We start from the raw sequence: 20557 nt of genomic DNA on the forward strand, positions 1-20557 counted from the left end.
TTATTATTTACTGTAATAGGATTCATTATTTACAATAATGACATTTATTATTTACTGTAATATGATTTATTATTTACAATAATGACATTTATTATTTACTGTAAGATGATTTATTATTTACTGTAATATGATTTATGATTTACTGTAATATGATTCATTATTTACAATAATGACATTTATTATTTACTGTAATATGATTTATTATTTACTGTAATATGATTTATTATTTACAATAATGACATTTATTATTTACTGTAAGATGATTTATTATTTACTGTAATATGATTTATTATTTACTGTAATATGATTTATTATTTAAAATAATGACATTTATTATTTACTGTAATATGATTTGTTATTTACAATAATGACATTTATTATTTACTGTAATATGATTCATTATTTACAATAATCACATTTATTATTTACTGTAATATGATTTATTATTTACAATAATCACATTTATTATTTACTGTAATATGATTCATTATTTACAATAATGACATTTATTATTTTCTGTAAGATGATATATTATTTACTGTGATATGATTTATTATTTACAATAATTACATTTATTATTTACTGTAATATGATTTATTATTTACAATAATGACATTTATTATTTACTGTAATATGATTTATTACTTATGGTAAGCCGAAAGAATATTGTAAAGACGACCGTAAGTCGAACACCGTTTCCAAAAAGGGGAATTAGCTAATTTAGTTTCCGTTGATTATCTCCCTTTTTGACACTCTCCGGGTAATATTATGCAGCGATTGAAAAAGGCGCGTCCATTTTTTTTTTCAGTACAAATTATGCATTTTATTATATTTCTTCATTGTTTTAATATAATAATTATGCAACGAAAAGATCGAGAGGAGAAAAACGTAAGTATATAAATTACATTGAAATGTCTTTGTTTGTCAATTAATTACAATTATTCGTGTTATTTGAGCTTCATCGGACTACTGTCCCCATCTTGAGTGTCATTTTCACGTTTTGTTCGGTGTAAACACTGGCCTTCTTCTGGTGTAGCTTATCAGACTTGGGAATGTTTCTGTCGGATTCGGGAATTTGGACTGAATTTCGGTACTAGTGAGTGCACTTATTGAACCGTGCTGAAAGAATAACGTTATTATTTAGTAGGTATGGGCAAAAATGACGGAAAAAAGGTACTTGTGCATCCTTTTGAACCAGACGTATTGAGATACTTCGCTCGGTTTTCTCCTGAACATGACGTCAACAGCCAGATAATGCCGAGTGTTGCCGATGAAATCATAACAACATTACGTAAAAGAAAACAGTAAAATTTTCAATGTAATAAACAGAAAAAAGAAGTAAAAACGTACCATAATTTTTAATTTTTATTAATTATGTGAAGAAAAGGTGTCTTTTTTTGCGTCAAATAAATAATTTTTAATTTTTATTAATTATGTGAAGAAAAGGTGTCTTTTTTTACGTCAAATAAATAATTTTTAATTTTATTAATTATGTGAAGAAAAGGTGTCTTTTTTTTTGCATCAAATAAATAATTTTTAAGCGATTTTTTTTTTTTTTTCAAATAATTGTTAGCAAATGTCTTTTGGTGCTAATGCAGAGAGTGATCCGTGCTATTTTTTAATCGTATTTCCACATTTAATTAAAGTTTTATGATATTTTTTTAAAATTTAATTGTAATGTGAAAAAAATTAATTTTCCCTTAAAATCCAATGACTGCTCAGTCGAGGAAAGGAAGCAATGTGCACCTATCTTAAGTTGCGGAAGAATTGCCCCCTTCCGTGACGTGACAATCTGTTAACAGTTTCTAGCCAGCAAAGCTGAGGTAATCAAGAGTAGCTTTCCGGCACCAGCCACAAATGCATTAAAAAAAAAAAAGTTGAACAACTGGAGAGAATCTCCTTTTAAATAACCAAAAGGTCATGTGATTAACTGCCACCTGACCTGGGGAAAAAAACTTTAAAAAGGCAGAGAAAGCAAGGCAATATCTTTTGGTTAATAAGCAACGTAAGTGCACACCGATGATCTCCCTCTCTTGAACAATCATTAATCCCCCACTTTTTTTTCACAAATTCCCCAGGAAAGAAAAAAAAACGAAAATGAAGGAAAACAAAAAATATAAGGCATGCACTTACTCAAGGAAGTTAACCTGTTAGTATAATTTTTTGGTTATTTTTTTTTTTGTTGGTTACTAATTATTCAGGGAGGAGGCTAGATCTATCTCGCTGCCATCTCCGGGGTGCACAACTTGGACAATATCATTTCTCTCTGGCAGGAGGTGGAGACTCGATTCCCACACACTGGAAGTGACACCAGTCATCGCATCCGTCGCAACAAATCATGTCCTGATCATCCTGTGGAGAACCGCATATAGGACAAAGCCAAATTACTTCGTTGGCAGGTGTTGATTGAGGAGGAATAGCGTTAATCCCATCCTCAGGCCTATCAACAGATGCCGGTATGGATCCATCAGGATAATTCAAGGTAAATAGGTTTTTTAATGAGTGGATACGCACCGCATCTCCCCCTCCATTATCCTTCCTGACCTGACTACCCCATCGTCTCCGTAAAACATCTCCAAAATGACCCCAAGAACCCAAAATGGCCTAGGCTTATGTGAACTCCTCACATCCCCAACTTTTAATCTGTTTTGGAAGGGCACTCTAGAACGTCCCTGGGGAGGCTCAACAGGTACATTATACCATAAAGTGCAGAAATTCTCCAGGCACTGGTACCGAACCTGCATGGTTCTGAGCAGCCTTTCTTGGCTGGGTGGGAGGCAAAATCCTCCTCGTTCAGATCTAAAAGCAACCCAGGACTCTTATTAGGCCGTAAAAACATGTTAACTCTGTCTCTGTAGATTCTCGATATGTCAGAGGGTGGTTATTGATAGCTCTTTGGATATCCGATATGATGGTAATTAAAGAAAAATAATCCATCTCACCTCTACCAACCACCATGTAAAGACAATTCTTAATTGTCTGGATACTCCTCTCCCAAACACCTCCCACCCAAGGTGAGTAAAGTGGAATGGGGCAGAACTTGATAGAACAGGAGCCAAACTTCTGTTGGTAATCATGGTTAAGCATCAACCTTTTAAACAATCGACCGCCTCCTATGAAAGTTTTAGCATTATCACTGTAGATGGTAGACGCGATGCCATACAGGTTCGTGAACCGCACCAATGCCTGCAGAAAGGCCAACACACTCATGTCAGGTTCCACTTCGATGTGTATAGCTTTGACACTGAGACGTGAAGATCAGTAGATACATTTTCACCTCCTTACCACCTTGCCTAACCCAAAGGTGACCGGTGAAATCCACTCCTGTATGCTTGAAGGGAACTTCCAGTTCAATACGGGATACGGGCAAGTTAGCTACATTGCGTGGCAAGACCTGTCTGGCATTGTACCTTCGGCACAGTGAGCACAAAGTAAGGATCGTCTTCACTGCCTGTCTGCCTTTTGGCACCCAGTAGCCACAATGTCTCAGTTCCGCTAAAGTGGATGCAATCCCTAAGTGCTGGCACCTAGCATGTACATCCATTATGATAAGCTTGGTAATCGGGTGACTCTTTGCCAACAGAATAGGGTGTTTAACCTCCCTGCTAAAGTGGAGAGATCTACCAATTCTGCCACCTGACCTGATTAAACCTTCATCATTAATAAACAAATCAAGGTCCCGCACCAACCCAGGTACCATCTTGCCTGAGGGATCCAGCAAAAACTCCAGTTCTTCAGCATATACCTGGCATTGCATCGTCTGCATAAGCAAAACTGCTGCCAGTTTTTCACTGTCAACTTCTAACCAATGCAAGCGATTGATAAATTTCAGGACTAAGGAAGTCACTCTTAAAAGTTTATTAAATGAAGAGAACCCTTCCAGGGGCAGAACAGGTGGTTCCTCTCCATGGAGGATTGCAGCATTCCAAGACGCATGAGCTATATCTTGGCTGTGTTTGTTGAGGCATGGCAAGTCTTCAGTAGCTCATGGAGTGGTGCCGCCACTCAACCAACCTGGACCATAGCACCAGAATTGGAAGCAGGTTTTGAACCTTTCCAGCATCATTCCCCTTGTGATCAAATCGGCGGGGTTCTCTGCCGTTGAAATATACCGAAATGAGGGATACAAGCTGATTGTGGCTTCTAATTCAACGCTCATCTGCTTGATATCCTTTAGCCTATTTCAGGCAAACAGGTTCTTGCTTGCGATGGTCCCCGAGATAAGCCAAGAGAGGATCACTTGAGAATCTGTGGTCATGTGAATCTCAGAAGGAGTGAATCATCCAAAGTTTCTTAGAATTGTAAGCAGGTACTTCATAGCTAGGAACACAGCCATGAGGTCCAGAGAAGGAAGTGTTTTCCTTTTCAAAGGAGCCACCTTAGCTTTGGCAAATACCAAACAAGATCGACACTTCTGAACCACATATGCCGCGAACCCATAAGTTTCCGGGGAGGCATCACAACACAGGAAGAGTTCGCCAGGTTCACTCTCACTGAGTGCGTTACAGGGAAAGGAAATGGTCCCCAATCCAGAGAGATCTGAAGAAAGTTTCTTTCATAAGGAAAAAAATTCAGGTGGAACCAGCACATCCCACCCTAATCCTTTCTCCCAAAGCTTGCTTAGCAGAATACGACCTCGCAATAAAACGGGCAAACACAATGATAAAGGATCATAGACTCTCGCGGTCTCCCTGAGAATTTGTCTTTTAGTAAAAGCATCAGGGTTGCACTTAACCACAGCCAATCGAAGGGTGTCGGAGAGAAGACAGTACTGATAACCAAGTACCTTTTCCCAACCACTGCCATGGACACTCAGTGTACCATACTCCTCCATCTTGCTTCGAATTCCTACATGGTCAGAATTGCAAGACTGTAGTTCGAAGCCTCCTGGATGTAACTGCTCCCGAGAGAGAGTGTATAATCCACAATACTCCTCTAGACTATCACTAGACATGATGAGATTATTTATGTAAAAGCGATTTTCCATCATAAATCTGCAGTTATCCATAGGAAACTGCGCAGCATGATATCAGAGAACATACTTTAAGATAAAAGGACTGGAAGCAAACCCAAAAAAACAACATAGTTGTTTGCCGTCCTTCAAAAAAAACAGAACCTGTTCTTATCTGATTCCAGCTTCAGGCGGATCATCAAAAAGGCCTACTTGATGTCTGCCAACACAACATGATTATTGGAGCGGAAAGTGAGTAGCAAATCCAACAGGTCACTTGTTAAGTTTACTCCCTGGTAAGTAGCTTCATTCAAAGATGGAGAGTCCCCGACCTTGAGGTTACAGTTGAATACTGACCGAATTTTGGTGGTCGTAGTCGGGTCCGATTTCACAACCGGTCTATGCAGAATCCAAATAAATTCATTAAATCTCTGAGGAGGCACAAAAATCTCTATTATACCCTCCCGTTCTTGCTGCTGAAAAACCTGCAGATAATCCTGGGAAAGCTGTTTTCTCTTCAGGTTTCACACTACATGTTCTAATATGCGCAAGGCGACAGCATGGTTGGAGGGGACATGCGATATTTTATCTTCCTCCCAGGGCAACTGGACGTAATACTTGTTGTCTTTAAACAAAATGGATTGTTGGAAGAGTGCAATCTTCCGCTCATCATAATCTGTTAATCCTTGTTCTGTTATTCCCAGCGACTCCACCCCGAACATTTTCTCTAACCCCCTTTGCACGTCACTGTCGGGGGAAAAATCACTAAGTGGATCCTCATATTTGCTTTGTGACTCCAGTATGAAACAAAGGTGAGAGAGTTTGACTTCAACACACAAAACAGGGGGTAGAGGGGGGAGGCATGAGAAGTTTCCACCTAGAGTGCAACAAGTTAGCCTGAAGTGAAGAATCCCTTCAAGAGGGACCAGGCCTTGGTTTAGATGAAACATCCCCCAATGACCCCCCAATTAGTAAGCAAGGTAAGTGCACACCACTCTCTCTCTCTTGAGCAATCATTAATCCCCCCCTTTTTTATTTCACGGTAAGGTTAAAGTACAGATTAGGTATAAAACACCTTCCCCTCTCCATGTTTAGAATGGCTTTTAAAATAATAATGTTATTATTTCAGCACGGATCACTCTCTGCATAAGTACCTTTTTTTTTGTCTAATAAATAATTTTAAGCAAATGTCTTTGATATATTTTTTTCAAGTATCATTTATTTTATGAAAAAATTGAAACAAACTTTTGTTTGAGAGTGTTTTTTGAAATGTTTTTTAAGTATTTTTTTATGCAACAACAAAAATGGGTTGTACTGATTGACTGGGAGTAGGAATCTTATGCCAGGAAAATTTCTTTAGGAAGATGCTTTCCACTCAGACTTTTGGATCGCATCAGACGATGGCAGAGTGGATTGAGAAGAGGTAGCGGACATGTAAGGAAGCTCTTCACCAACTGGGTAGCTTCCGACAATGTGAGTTAGTATAGAGACAAACGGACCACTTCAAAATTTTTGCTTCCACGTAAACTCTAAAAGATGTGTCCAAAAGCTCCTGGTTTTGCATTCTTGTTTGTTGTTTTGCCTCCTTCTATATTCATAGTTGTCTGCATTTATGCAGGATCTACAACGTGAAGGTTGTGGATCACCATTAAATGGTGATACCCCTCTCCTCCCACTTTGCCTTCCAACAGTCTGATATGACTCTGGTTTCCGGCAGAATATATTTTTTTATTAGTGGAAGAAGGGTTTCTGCATTTTGGGTTGTAGTGTATGCTTACCAAGAAACCCTCCTTATCAGCATGGTCATATCCACTAAAGACCCAGATTGGTGTTTACCAATGTTATGTTTGCATTGGTTGAAAATAGACTTGTCTGTCTCCACCGTATGGCCTGGGCCTCTTATCTGCCGGGATTTGTAAAAAAAATAATCTTGGCAAATGTCTCACAGGAAATTCTTCCAGTTGATTATAGTGTGCGCCGATCCCAACCCACACATGCGCTGGAGGTTTTTATTTGTTGCTATCTTGAACACTCACAAGTATATCGGCTTAATTATGCGATTTTCAGATGTGATTTTGCAAAGAAAGTCCCAGTCTGTATTGTTGTTCATCGTTGACATTTAACATTGCCACATCTCCAGCCATAGATATCTGTTATGCTCCCAGTTTTTGCTGGGATGCACTCGTGGCTGTAGGTTGCCCATTTTATTGATTTTTTGTTTTTTCTTTCCATAGTTTCCTCTGTTGATATAAAATTCTATTATGGCATCCGGATGTCTGGATGCGTGTTGGGCCCATTTTTTTTGTGTCAAATTCATTTTTTTCTTTAGATCTTCTCTACTCTTCCTGACTTGGATGTAAAAAATGGTCGATTTGAAACTCGGGGCATGGCATTGTAATTGGCTGATTGCTGTGTTACGACAGACAAGCTGTTGATGTTGTGTTCCAGGAAGAGCCCAGAAAGGATGAATAAGTACTGGAAAAAAGTTTTGAAAGTTTATCATAATTGTTTCCGACTACTTTCAACCTTCAGAAGAATATCACTTTTACAATTGATTTTTCCAATTGCATTCTTACGGACAGTTCTAGAATAAATATTTTTAGTTGTAAATATCACTATTTATTAGTAACTAGCAGGACCTGTATACCGACGTTGCTCAGTGAAGTATCCTCTCCCCCTGTCAAAAAACAATTAAAGTACGATTGTTAGTGGGAGCCACTGCTGGCCCAGTAAGTGGATTACTAGCCCATGGTGCCCATGGCCAAAATAAATGTATTGTGTCGAAATAACGACATTAGTATCTATAAACTCATGGGGATTTGATTATTTGATGTGATTATTCTATGTTTTCACCTAACGTGTCAAATAAAAGTGGGTTAGTGTGGCCTATTAGATAGCAGGGGCTGTAATGTATAATGAGAATAAAAGAATAAACTCCAGTGCATTTATTCCAGATGAAACATGTCATGAGAAAAAGAAACAACTAACAAACACTGTGGCAAACTTGAATAATGGTATCCGTAGCCTTACCTGCAAAATATGCTTATTTTGAAAACCGTTCTTAACATGGGAAGGTTGAGGGTGTTTATTCCAAAAGCCATTCTTAACATCAGGTGGCGGTGGGGGTAATACTCCTAAAATGTAACACTTTGCATATAAGTTTTCAGTAGGATGAGACCACCTTGATTTCTCTCTCTCTCTCTCTCTATTATATATCCACATATAGTGCTGTTTTGCTGTATCACAACTTCTCAGTGCAGCTAGACAAACAACTACCTCCAGCCAGGATCCAAACCGCAAACTACAGAGACACTTTTAACCATTACGCTATTTAGCTGCTGCCATGCCAGGTAGTGAATTAACAATGTTTTCACATTGTCCAAATGCCTAAGATCATATATATATATATATATATATATATATATAAAATTTGAACATCTGGTTTGTTCGGCTTACCTAAACTAGAAAACTCTAGATCTGTTTGCGGTTATATTTTGTAACGATGATAGTATTTAACCTAACTGTGTTTTTAAATATTAAAAAGTAAAAAATATTACCATATTAAAAAACCTTTTTTTGACATTGTTACTTTCCGTTCCAATTTCAGCCAAGGCTACTTACTGGAAATACTTCCAGTTTATATTGAATCTGCTTTCATTATTCCGATTATTCAGTGACTTTTCATATCAATAAGTATACCATTTTTCCTGCTTTGTTTTTTTTTATAGAAAAAATTGCATTAACTTGTTTTTTTTCCTTCCTGCTTTTTCTTTACATGTTCCTCTGTGGCATAAAAAAATAATAATAAAAAATACTCTTCGGAATTCGGCATATTGCATCAGTTTTGTTTGTTGTTTAAATACTTGCAAAAAAATACACAAAAAAATGTGTTTCACTTTTTCTAAACTATAAAAAAATACAAGAAAGTTGCTGGTTAATTTTTAAGACTTGCCCCAGTGTATTATAAACACCCTAACCTCCCCATGTTAAAAACGGCTTTCGGATTAAACAACCTCCCCCCAAATCCCAAAAGTCGTTCTTAACATGGGGAGGTTGGGGGGTATTCCGAAAGCCGTTTTTAACATGGGGAGGTTGTATAATATGCTGGGGTAAGTCGTAAAAGTTAACGAAGTTGCTATTATTTATTGCAAAAATTGCTTAAAATTTATTTATTTGACAAAAAAAATGATATTTTCTACAAACATTTAATAAGAAATACAAATGAACGGTGTTTTTTGTGTTTTTTCTGTTGATGTTTTGTTTCTACATTTAAAATTTTACTTTATAACTTCTTTCTCATATTATTATTACATCAGCAACGCTCGGCTTTTTCCGGCTGTTGACGTCATGTTTATTCAAACAATTCTTTTGGAAAATAAATATTTAAAATAAAGTCGCGCTTATGCACTTATCGCACCATACTATTTTTTAGAATAGTATTTTCATGTAAAATTCAAGTTTTACAATATCTTTTTCTTTATTCAATTGTTAGGTGAAAGTACAGATAACCCGGTCAGTTTTTAATGTGTGGAAAATCTAGCTCCTGAAAAAAGGGGTACTCTGGATATTAACAAAAATAAAAATTGCCTCAGTTTTGAAGGATTTCTCCTCTACTAATTGAGGAAATAAACGGTGAAGTGTAGTTCACCCTCTGTTTCTCTCCCCCTCTCGCTCTCTCTTCCTCTCTTAATATCTCTCTCCATTCATCTCCCCCAATCTATCTTTCTCTCTATATCACCCTCTCCATCTCTCTTTGAACCTCTTTCTCTCTCTAACTCCCTCTCTCTAACTCCCTCTCTCTCCCCTTCTCTTTTCGTCTGTCTTGCTCCCTCTCTGTTTCTAACTCTTCCCTCTCTCTGTCTATCTCTCAATCCCTCTCTTTATCTCCTTCTCTTTCTTTATTTCCCTCTCACTTTCTCTTTTCTATCTATATATCTTCCTCTCTATCTGTCCATATCCAATCCCTCATCCTATTTTAGGCTCCTAAATTAATTACAGGCATTGTCAAAACATGGATAAATCCTATTTTAGTCACCTAATTTACTGACTGTGAGATTAGAAGTTATTTGGAAATTACTGCTACCTTGAATAGCACCAGGAGTAACTGGTAAAACCTTTCTAATTAAATTGATTTTGGCAGCCATTCGGTGACAAAATGACATAGCCTTAACCCATGCTGCATGTAGAATACCTGTGACCTTGCTACTAAGTAGGAGAACTACTTATTTTACTTAGAAACTACTATTAAACATTCAATTTTTAAAAAATCTCATGTTCAACATCTCCAATACATCCAGTATGGGGAAAATATTGCAAAAATGCAAACATTATTTGGGATGAATGCACAATGGCATGCAAAAAATCACTTGAGGCTCTTGGTCGGTCCTTGCAAGATTAGCATAGTAATGTCAGACCATTTGGAAATGCAGTAATATTGCTTGCAGGAGATTTCAGACAAATGTTACCTGCAATTCAAAAAAATCAACAGCAGCAGATGAAATAAATGCTTGCCTCAAATACTCTACTTTTTGGTGCCATATGAAGACATTAAACTTAACTCAAAATATGTGTGTCCAGTTGCAGACTGCTCGATCTGAACATAAATTTTTGCATCACTTATGGGAAATTGGTTAAAGAAAAGTGCCGGCTGGTCCAAGTTAAGGGCAAAATTTTTGACTCTTAACTTCTTTAATTTTATTACATAAAAAAAGAGTTGGTTTTTAACCAAGGTTTTTCCAGATATTCAAATTAATTATACAGATTCCACTTGACTGAGTGAGCGAGCTATGCTTGCAGCTCAATACATAGACGTCCATGAACTTAATGCTATTATTCAACATAAAATTCCAAGTGAGGTAGTCAAATACAAATTCATCGGAAGCAGATAAAGTGGTTAATTATCCAACAGCAAGATTTGCCAGGGATGCCACTGCATGTACTGCAACTGAAAATTGGCATACCGATTATCATGTTGTGAAATCCAATCCAAGCTTTGCTATGGCACATGGCTTGCAGTAAAAATATTAACAAACGATATCATAGAAACAACAATCTTAACAGGACCTTTCACAGGTGAATGTATCTTCATTCAATGCATTCCTATGATTCCACCGGATACATCATTACACTTTAGGAAATTGCACTTTCCAATTTTATTGTCATTTGCAATAATCATTAACAAAGCTCAGGGAACAATCTTTACAATTGTGTGGCTTACAGCTATACACTGACTGTTTTTTCACATGGACAATTTATGTTACGTTTTCAAGAGTCAGCAAACCAAAAAAATCTCTATATCAGCTAAGAAAATGGAACAACAAAAACTGTGTGCACATACGAAATTGAAAATTAAACCTATAAGAAACATGCTTTTTCTCATTTTGGACCTTTTTCCATTGTGCCAATTTGAGCCACAGCAACGCACAGCTAGTATATATATATATATATATATATATATATATATATATATATATATATGGTGCTTTTTAAGCTATAGTCAACACATCAATATTTAAAAAAATATATTGTTTTAAGCAAAAGCAATATTACATACTTAATTGTTGAATAATATATTAAAAAATTATGAAAATTCATTGCGTATAACATTGTTGTGTTTTTAGTAAAAAAAAAATTCTATCACTATTGACAAGAAAAAATGCAGCCTTGAACAAGTAATCTAAAATATTTTTGTCGGAGTTATATCCCTTGCATAAACGCCCACTCTCTACTTTATAATGTCTAAGGAAAATATGGTTTTACTCAATTTTCCATAAAAATTGCTTTCAACTATAAATAACTTCAATTATTACTGCATATAATTTTTTTACACCCAACAATTTAATAAAAAAGGATACTGTAAAACTTTAAGTAAACTTGAAAATACTATTTAAAAATAGTGCAGTTCAATAAATGCACAACAGGTACCTCCAATGTGTGCCATAGATTTCCCCCCCTATATGTAATACAATGCAACTAATTTAAGATTATCATCCTAACTTTTGTAACTAATTTAAGATTATCATCCTAACTTTTGTATTCTTTAAAAAGAAAAAGCTTCAAATAAATAGCTAATATTTCAAAAAAATTTTTACGAAAAAAATGAAAATGCGAGACTAAAATCAGGTTTACCTTATCGATGCTTTAAAACGTTTCTATGTAGTGACCATTGTGAAGCTGTAAGCATACCTATGTTTAAAAAATCTAGCAAAAATAAACTAATAGTCAGATTTTCATGAAATTTTTTATGCTTATTCATTTTTAAATTAATTTACATATTATAAGTATGAAAAATATTTCTTTTAGGTGTTTTACCCCCCCCCCAATATTTCATGCTATGAAAACTAAACAAAATAACTTTAGGCTTATAAAAATTACAGTATTTTTCAAGTTTTTCAAGCTGAATAATTAAAAATAGTTGTTATATATATATATATTTATATATATATATATATATATATATATATATATATATTACAATAGAAAAATGCGAGCATGAAAAGTAATACGTTTAAGATTATATAATGTTATAAATTGAATTTAAAAAATTTCTTAATGCTGCAATATTTTATGTTATAAATTTATTAGTTTTTTTACTAAAATATCTTGTCCTTTTCTTTTCCAGTTTTAACAACTAGTCCTTTACTTTTCCATGTTTAAGCTTAACCATATTACTTTTCATGCTCGCATTTTTCTATTGTAATCCGTGATTTTTCCAGGCTTCCTATAAATTCACTTGTTCTTGTCTGTTTATATATATATATATATATATATATATATGTATTACAATAGAAACACAAAAAAAACTAATTTATAGGAGTATAGACTTAATATACAAATATATTATTAATCATTAAACTGTAAATCTTAACAAAATTATAACGAAGATTAATTAATTGCAGTTTCCAAAAAAAAAATTTTTTTTAATCTTTAAAGCACGTCTCCTGTTCCATACTTATTAAAAATTTTGTATAGTTAACACAAATCACTGATTTGTATAGTTAACACAAATCACTGATTTTCTGCTTCGTTCTTCACAATCGGTTGGAGGTTCCTAGTGCGCAAGCACCAAATAATCTTAAAAAAGGTTTAATTCGTGAAATTTTGCCTAAAAACATCAAGTTGTTCTAAAATGGGTGATTGATTTACTAGAACGTTGTATTAGAAACTGAGCACCCCTACAGATATTTAAATATTGACTTATAAAATTTTTTTTGGTAATATGGTAAACTAATGTCCATTCGATAATATTCCATTGAAAAAATGAGAAAAGATGAAAATAAAAAAATAAAGAGGAACCACTGCTCCTGTTATTAAAAATATATTTTGGGTTTGTTTTAGAATACACAGAGGTATGAAAACATGGTCAAAAACCAAAAATATGACAAATAAATGCTACCAAAGGCAAGATAAGTTTTTAGTGTTTTTACTCACTTTAAAACGTTTATTTGTTTTGAAAAGAAGTAGTGTTGAGCCTTAGGTGAGAAAAGAAAAATGGCCACGAATTGACACCTAAATTCTTTGTCTTGATAATGACTTAAAAATAAAAAAATAAACAAAATACTGTTTGAAACAAAGGTAACACTTATTGGGTTTCTTGGTATTTTGGGGTTTTTATTCACTTATTGTACTGTGCTGAAACAATAATGTTATTATTTAGAAAGCCATTCACATCATGGTGAGGAGAGGATGTTTTGTAATTATTCTGTAATTTCAACTTACAATTTAATAAAATATCGTAAACTTGAATTTAACTTATAAATGCTATTGTAAAAAATAGCATGGTAACATAAGTGCATAAGCACCATATTTTGTTTTCATTTTATTCTTAAGTCATTATCGAAACTGCAAATATTTAGGTACCATTTTTTCTTGTTCTTACATGTTTATTCGGTTTGAAAAACAACTAGTATCGAACTAGTTGTTTTTCAAACCGAATAAACATTTTAAAGTAAGTAAAAATACTAAAAACTTATCATGCCATTGATAACATTTACTTCCATTTGATATAAAAAGATAAAACTTGAATTTAACTTGAAAATACTATTTAAAATATGGCACAATAGCACATTCTAAAAATCATGTAAATTGATCAAGTAGTTTTTCTTATTCAAGAAAATCAAATTTTATGATTCTACTACTAAACTATTGAGCATAAGGCTGATTTTTTTTTACCTCGATTTGAGTTGTTTCCCCATTTATTTTTTCATCGGATTTCATCATAGATGACGAAAAGACTCCAACCTGCTTAGTCGTAAAATTTGATTTTTTTTAATAAAAAATACTTAATCAAATTATATGATTTTTGGAATATGGCATCATCGTTCTGTAATGAGGGCATACATCATACAGAGTTTTTCTATATTTTTTTTTTACTTTTAATTGTTACCATAAGTGCCGATCTGAGTAAGAACTGATATGTTATAGGATGAAACACTAGTGTCTGTAGTAGCAATGCACATGAACAAAAAAAATTGAAATAGCTTAAAATATTTCAGTAGAAAAAAATCTTTAAAATTTTTAAAATCCAATTAAAATTAAGGAAGTTATGACTATTTTTGTGCCTCACACGTTTGGATATTTTACCCTCTTTAAAACCATACACGTTTTGTCACATGGTTTTTACACTTTTTCAATAAAAATGCTATATCTATATATATAAAAGCGAAAATGTATGTTTGTGTGTATTTTTGGATATCTGCTAAAAACTTTCGACAGACACAACAAAAATTCACAAACTCGGTATCACATAGAAGCTCCATCCTTTGCTCGAAAAATATCGAAAAATTGGCCAAAAACGTTAACTTTTTCACCCTAAAATCGACAATTTTCTACAGGGGGATTAAACAAAAACGGTCCTTTCGTGACAATGACCGATTCTACGCGTCAGATGACGTATGGACTTGATTTACTTTAAATAGTTGAAAAACCGAACAAATTTCATGTACGTCGCGTTAGCTCAGGGCCTTGTTTCATTATCTAAACGTTTTGGGTTTGAATTGTGGTGTGAGATGGTTTTTTTTTGATTTTTTAAATTTTAATATCGAAACAGGCTTATTTAAGCCATTTTTCACGTGTTCGTTTTTCTGTTTTCATCGTCCATTTGCCTTACGTTAGTTTTTTTTGTGTTTTTTTTCCCCACTTAGTGTTAACGTTGTTTTCTTTTTTTACTTCGCTTATAACAAACAAACCTACGTTGTCGTCATAACGGTCGACGACTTTCGGCCGCGCACCTGTCAATTTGGTTCTTAAATAAATTCAAACATCTTTCACTAACTCATACTGGCTGGCCGATTTTATTTTCAAACTTCACCTCAGGGCTTTGGGTTCGATCCCCGCCCCCGGGTTCTTTTTTATTTAACACCACACACACCTCCAAACACCTGGGCATTGCCGGGTACCCCCCCCCCCCGCTAGTCTTTGTTAAAACAGAAAATTAAGCAATGAAATTTACCATATAAATGTATTTTTGTGTTAGGAATTAGAATATGCTACTGAAAATCTCCAAAAATTAATAGTTTCCAAATAATCTGCAGTAAATGCACATAAATATGCTGCAATTCCTTAAAAATGCCATGTATTGATTAAAAGAAAAGAAGTTAAAGAACTCAAAGCTGAATTGTAATGCATTATAACAAATAACTGAAATCGAAATCTAGGACTGTTTAAAAATGAATATATTGCAATATTTCTTTGGTATTATTGTAGATTAATACATTCCGTTAACCCCCCCATCCCATCTGACCACTTCTCCAAAATATGCATTTTTACCTTTGTAGGCAATTACGTGTGAATACCTTAAAAAAACTTTCATGAAAGATAAACAAGTATTATTTTAGAATTTAATGTAAAATGATTCCCCATTTTGAGCCATTTTAGTGTTTTAAGGCAGTTAACCATTTTTTTTCTAGCGGAGATAAATCCTGCGTGCCTTTTTTTATGAAGACGATTATGTGTGTTTTTAAGATGGTCTTTGTGCAATTATGAGAGGGTGGGGAAGTTGCCACTCTGATTTTGGGTTAATGATAGAGCTAAGAAAAATTATGTGTGAACATCCTGAAGACTTGATAGAAACAAAACAAAAACACTTTTAGAATTTAGAGTGGGGGTTAGTTTCACATAAATTTAATGTAAAATAATTCACTATTTCGAGACCATTCTAGCGTTTTAGGACAGCTGACTAATTTATTTTTTATGGGTGATAAATGGTGCACTTTTCTTTAAGGAAGGATTTTTTTTTAGACAAGCTTCCCAAGAAACTTTGTTTGGTGAGGAGCTTGCCACTTAGACTTAGTGTTATTGTTAGGGCTAAAGGTTTTAAGAGGAGGAGGCTTGCCATTCGTACCTAGGGTTAGAGGTAGGATTAAGGGAGTTTTTTTCTTTTTTTAAGGCATTTGACCCCCATAATAGTTGGTCATAATTATTGGCCTTTGAAAACGTTATGTCTTAGATTTTGGACATCAAATTACTTTTAAATATGAAATTTATTTTTGTTTGTTTGTCATAATTCTTAAGGGGTGTGAAACTTTACAAGAATTATGAAAGATAAAACAAGTGACGTCACTAACAGAAAACGTGACGTTTGGAAAACATATTAAGTATTTTTGCCCACTTATTTAAATATCAGAAAACATTTTTTGCTAAATCATTCACAAATTTTTGATAAATTTGGTTTTTATTTTCAATTACATTTCTTGTCCGAGTGACACATTATTTCATTAAACTTTCCAGTTTAAGACGTTTTTTTTTCTCTACCTGGACTTCATGCCAAGATCACAGTGTAGTATTCTGATGCTACACTTCGGCTTTTCTGTTCTCTGTCAGTGAAGGAGAAATCCTTCATGACTGAGACAATTTTCATGTTTGTCTCTATCCAGATTGACCCTTTCCAGAAAGCTGGATTTTCCTCGCATTAAAAACTGTCCTCGTGGGGAGGCAAGTAAATAGGAACTTGACTAGAAACTGAGCAAATTGTATTTTTTTGTATAATTGGGTAGATTAGTGTCCATTCGATTATAATCCGCTGAAAAAAATTGTAAAAATAAACAAAACAAAAAATTGGGAGAGGAGGGTACTGTTCGTACACATGAAGCAAAAGAATTTCACATTTTTTTTTCTTTTAAACAAAACGCTGTTCAATTCACCGTTAAAAACTAATGTAATGGATAAAAGTGCACACGTTACATATTTGTTTTTCAACTATATTTTAAAAATTTGTCTAAAAATAACGCCGTATTGCTTTAAAATTATATATTCTGAAAACCGAATAGCTCTAGTTAAGCTAATTATGTACTAATAATATGAATTCTAACTAAATATGTAAGAACATATTTTTTTATATTCATATTTGGTACCACGAGATAAAGCCGGTTACATTTTTATTTTTAACGGATAAATGTAATAAAAAGATTTATTTATTTAACAGTGGGTGTCTGAAGAAATTTTTTTTCCAAATTTTCCAAACTCGTCATGTTGAAGTTTTTTTTTTTTGAATTGAGAAATTGCAATGGATTCATAATGCTGAATTGGTTGGGATTCTGAAAACCGAATAGTTCTTAAACTAATGTTATTCTGATAACAAAATAGCTCTAATTAAACATGTAAGAACATTTATATTCATATTTTCATTTTTTTCTTAATTCATTTTTGAATAAAAATTAAAGAACGCGTGTTGTTTACACTGTGCTATTGCTAATACTACAGCTGCTGCTAATACTAACTTCATTTGTCCAAACTCGAGAAATAGAAACTTTTTTTTTTTTCAGGTAGGTCCTTTTAAATTATTATTAATTACCGTGGTCTTTCTCAACATACAATAATACTTTTAATGATAAAGATAATAAAAAGATTGATTTACTTACTTGAAATTTTTTCAAAATGTTCGATACTCGTCATATTAAAGTCTTATTTTTAACATGACAAAAAAGAAATGGTTAAAAATATTTTGGACACTTGACAGAAGATTAACACCTCTTCTGATTGGTTCTCATATTTCATGACGAAATTCTTCATACAATCGCGATACGAGCCTTTAGAAATTACAAAACCTTGCAAAAAACGCCATTTTATGACATTCACATTTTTATCACTTTGTTTGCTTAAAACTCTTAAAATATATAATGTACATTCATAATTATTAATTTATTTGAAAACATATTCATTTCTGAACAAAACAGTAGTATTTTGAAGACTTGAAGTTCTTTGGTTTAAAAAATATGGCTATTTTAGTAGAATTACCTTGAAATCTGTGATTATCCAAACCGTTTAATCGTCCATGTGTATTACTATCTATAGGTATTTAGAAAATAATTAAAGTAATAATGTCAGCCCTTTAAGAACTTAAGTTGAAGTGAAAGTTGGTCGCTCATGCAGATCATAATGTTATAATCATCAGATGTTACGACAGTTAAAAAAAATAAATGTCTAAATTTCAGCAATATTTCTCATGGTTGAGGTTCTCCCAACCAGCAGTAACGTGCCACCCTGCACTGATGATACCGGAAAGGATGAAACATTAGTGTCTGTAGGTATTTAAAAATTATTATATACTAATATCTATCTATCTATCTATATATATATATATATATATATATATATATATATATATATATATATATATATATATAAAGAATTCACTGTTCTTTAAGCACTGTTGATATATGAATGCAAAATTCAAACTTTAACAGTTAGTGAAGACAATTTTTTAATAAATAAATTTATTTATTAAAACATTCAGTATTTCGAATTATAACATTCATCAGGAAAATTTTGGTTTCTTTTTCTTTTGTTTTAAACAATGAATTTGTAGAGGATTTAAAAGTCTCTTGCTCCTCTAATCAAGAATGATTACCACAGGACTTCCGAGATACACGATGCAACGAAATATTTACAGCAAGGATACAATAGTTAGAAACGGTTTCATACCATATCAAGGTATGAAGAGTACTTGCATGTGTGTAGCAAATAGGGAAACATTGTTTTTGTGCATCTGCATTGTTCTGTGAGGAAGAAGCAAGAGAAAGAAGATAAAGCATGAATTGCTAATGACCCAAAATTGTGGCAAAAACTATATTGCTTGAATAATGTGTCACAGGTTTTGTGTCTATGTGGTCGCTGTGTGTGAAATGCAATTCCCACAAATTTCTACATTATATGACATTAACACTGTTGACTGACACACTGTAATGAACATTCAAGACTTCAACAACATCTGAAGATGTCCCAGGATTATCACCACAATACAACGAAAATAAAAGAAACCTGGATTTTTCTGATGAAGAATTTAAATTTCTTTAATATATGTATTTATAAAAAAAATGTCTACGCTACTTTTGGTCTTAAAGCCATTCAAGTTTGAATTTTGTAATTTTAGTCATACTTTTCACAACAAATAGATTTTCAAATATTGTCGTGGTATTTTATTTTCTTCAATTTAATTATCCAGAAAAGTCTTACAATAAAGACGAAACATTGATGAACATACAATTTGGTTGTTTCTTTTATCATATATATATATATATATATATATATATATATATATATATATATATTACAAAGTAAACAATATTTTGCTCTTTTTTTATTGAGCACCCTTAATAACGTTGTTTTAATTCATGAGTTTTCCTTCCCAAATACCTTTAACTTGGTGTGTGTGTGTGTGTATATATATATGTATATATATATGTATATATATATGTATATGTATAGTGGCGTCCACACTTGTAATTTTTTCAAAATCCGCAAATTTAATTGAATGAAACTGTTAGAATGACCCATTTGATCTGCCTTTTATTTTACTTCAATTTAAAAAATTAACTTCAAATTGAGAATGCAAGACAAACCTCTGCTCAATGGAAAATTGTTATTTAAATGTAACTTTAGAACATTTCTATAACACAAGTACAAGAGGAACACAATGAACTAGTTAAAATTTAGTAGCATAGCCCTTCTGCAATTTGACAGTCCGCAATCTTCTGGGTATTCCTTGAATTAGTCTGTGGTTATACTATGGTGAAAGGGCATACCACTTCTCTTTAATTTTTGTCCAAAGTTCTTCCAGATTTGAAATTTTATAATTACGTAGCTTTTGCTTGATGTAATGCCATATGTTTTTAATAGGATTGAGGTCTAGAGATTGTGCAGGCCAATCCAAACATGGAATATCATGCTCTTAAGGAAACCTGTTGGCATTGCTAGTTGTGTGAATGGTCTGTCAGTGGCCACCTGATTGCAGCAGGAGATAACCACACTCTTCAGCATAGTACAGTGGATAGATAGATAGAGATATTTACGTTTAAAGTTGACAATATTTTTGATTCTTGGGAGCATAAAACAGCCATTTTTATGTATGAAATTTAAACGAATTAAATCTCATAACTTAAAGGGAAATGACTCGTGGATTAAATGAACTCTTCCGTTTTTAAATACAGCCGATACTGATTATAATAATTATAAAAAGTAGATTAAAATAAATGTAAAGTAAAATAAATCAACTTTATAATATTTTCAAACACAATACTTAAAACTGTTCTATTACTAAACTACTATTAAAAATTTACAACTAATTATTAAATATTAAAACAAATTTTGTTAGGTAAAAGTAGAGAATAT

The 20557-nt window shown here is 33.2% G+C and overlaps 1 protein-coding gene across 3 annotated transcripts in view; it reads left to right on the forward strand.

The window, feature by feature from the left end:
* Positions 1–673: 673 nt before the first annotated feature.
* LOC145271018 (uncharacterized) overlaps positions 674–20557 on the forward strand; it is a 36597-nt gene continuing 16713 nt past the window's right edge. For 2 of the 3 annotated variants that reach the window (XR_013865656.1, XM_080126578.1), the window contains exon 1: positions 674–888. The gene's annotated coding sequence lies outside the window, so the exon portion shown is untranslated. Of the gene's footprint in view, positions 889–18381; positions 18471–20557 lie in introns of all 3 variants that reach the window. The other variant, XM_080126579.1, reaches the window with a different exon arrangement.

This window comes from Euprymna scolopes, chromosome 46 (genome assembly GCF_053919585.1).
Source record: "Euprymna scolopes isolate OS-2025 chromosome 46, ASM5391958v1, whole genome shotgun sequence".
NCBI lineage: Eukaryota > Metazoa > Mollusca > Cephalopoda > Sepiida > Sepiolidae > Euprymna > Euprymna scolopes.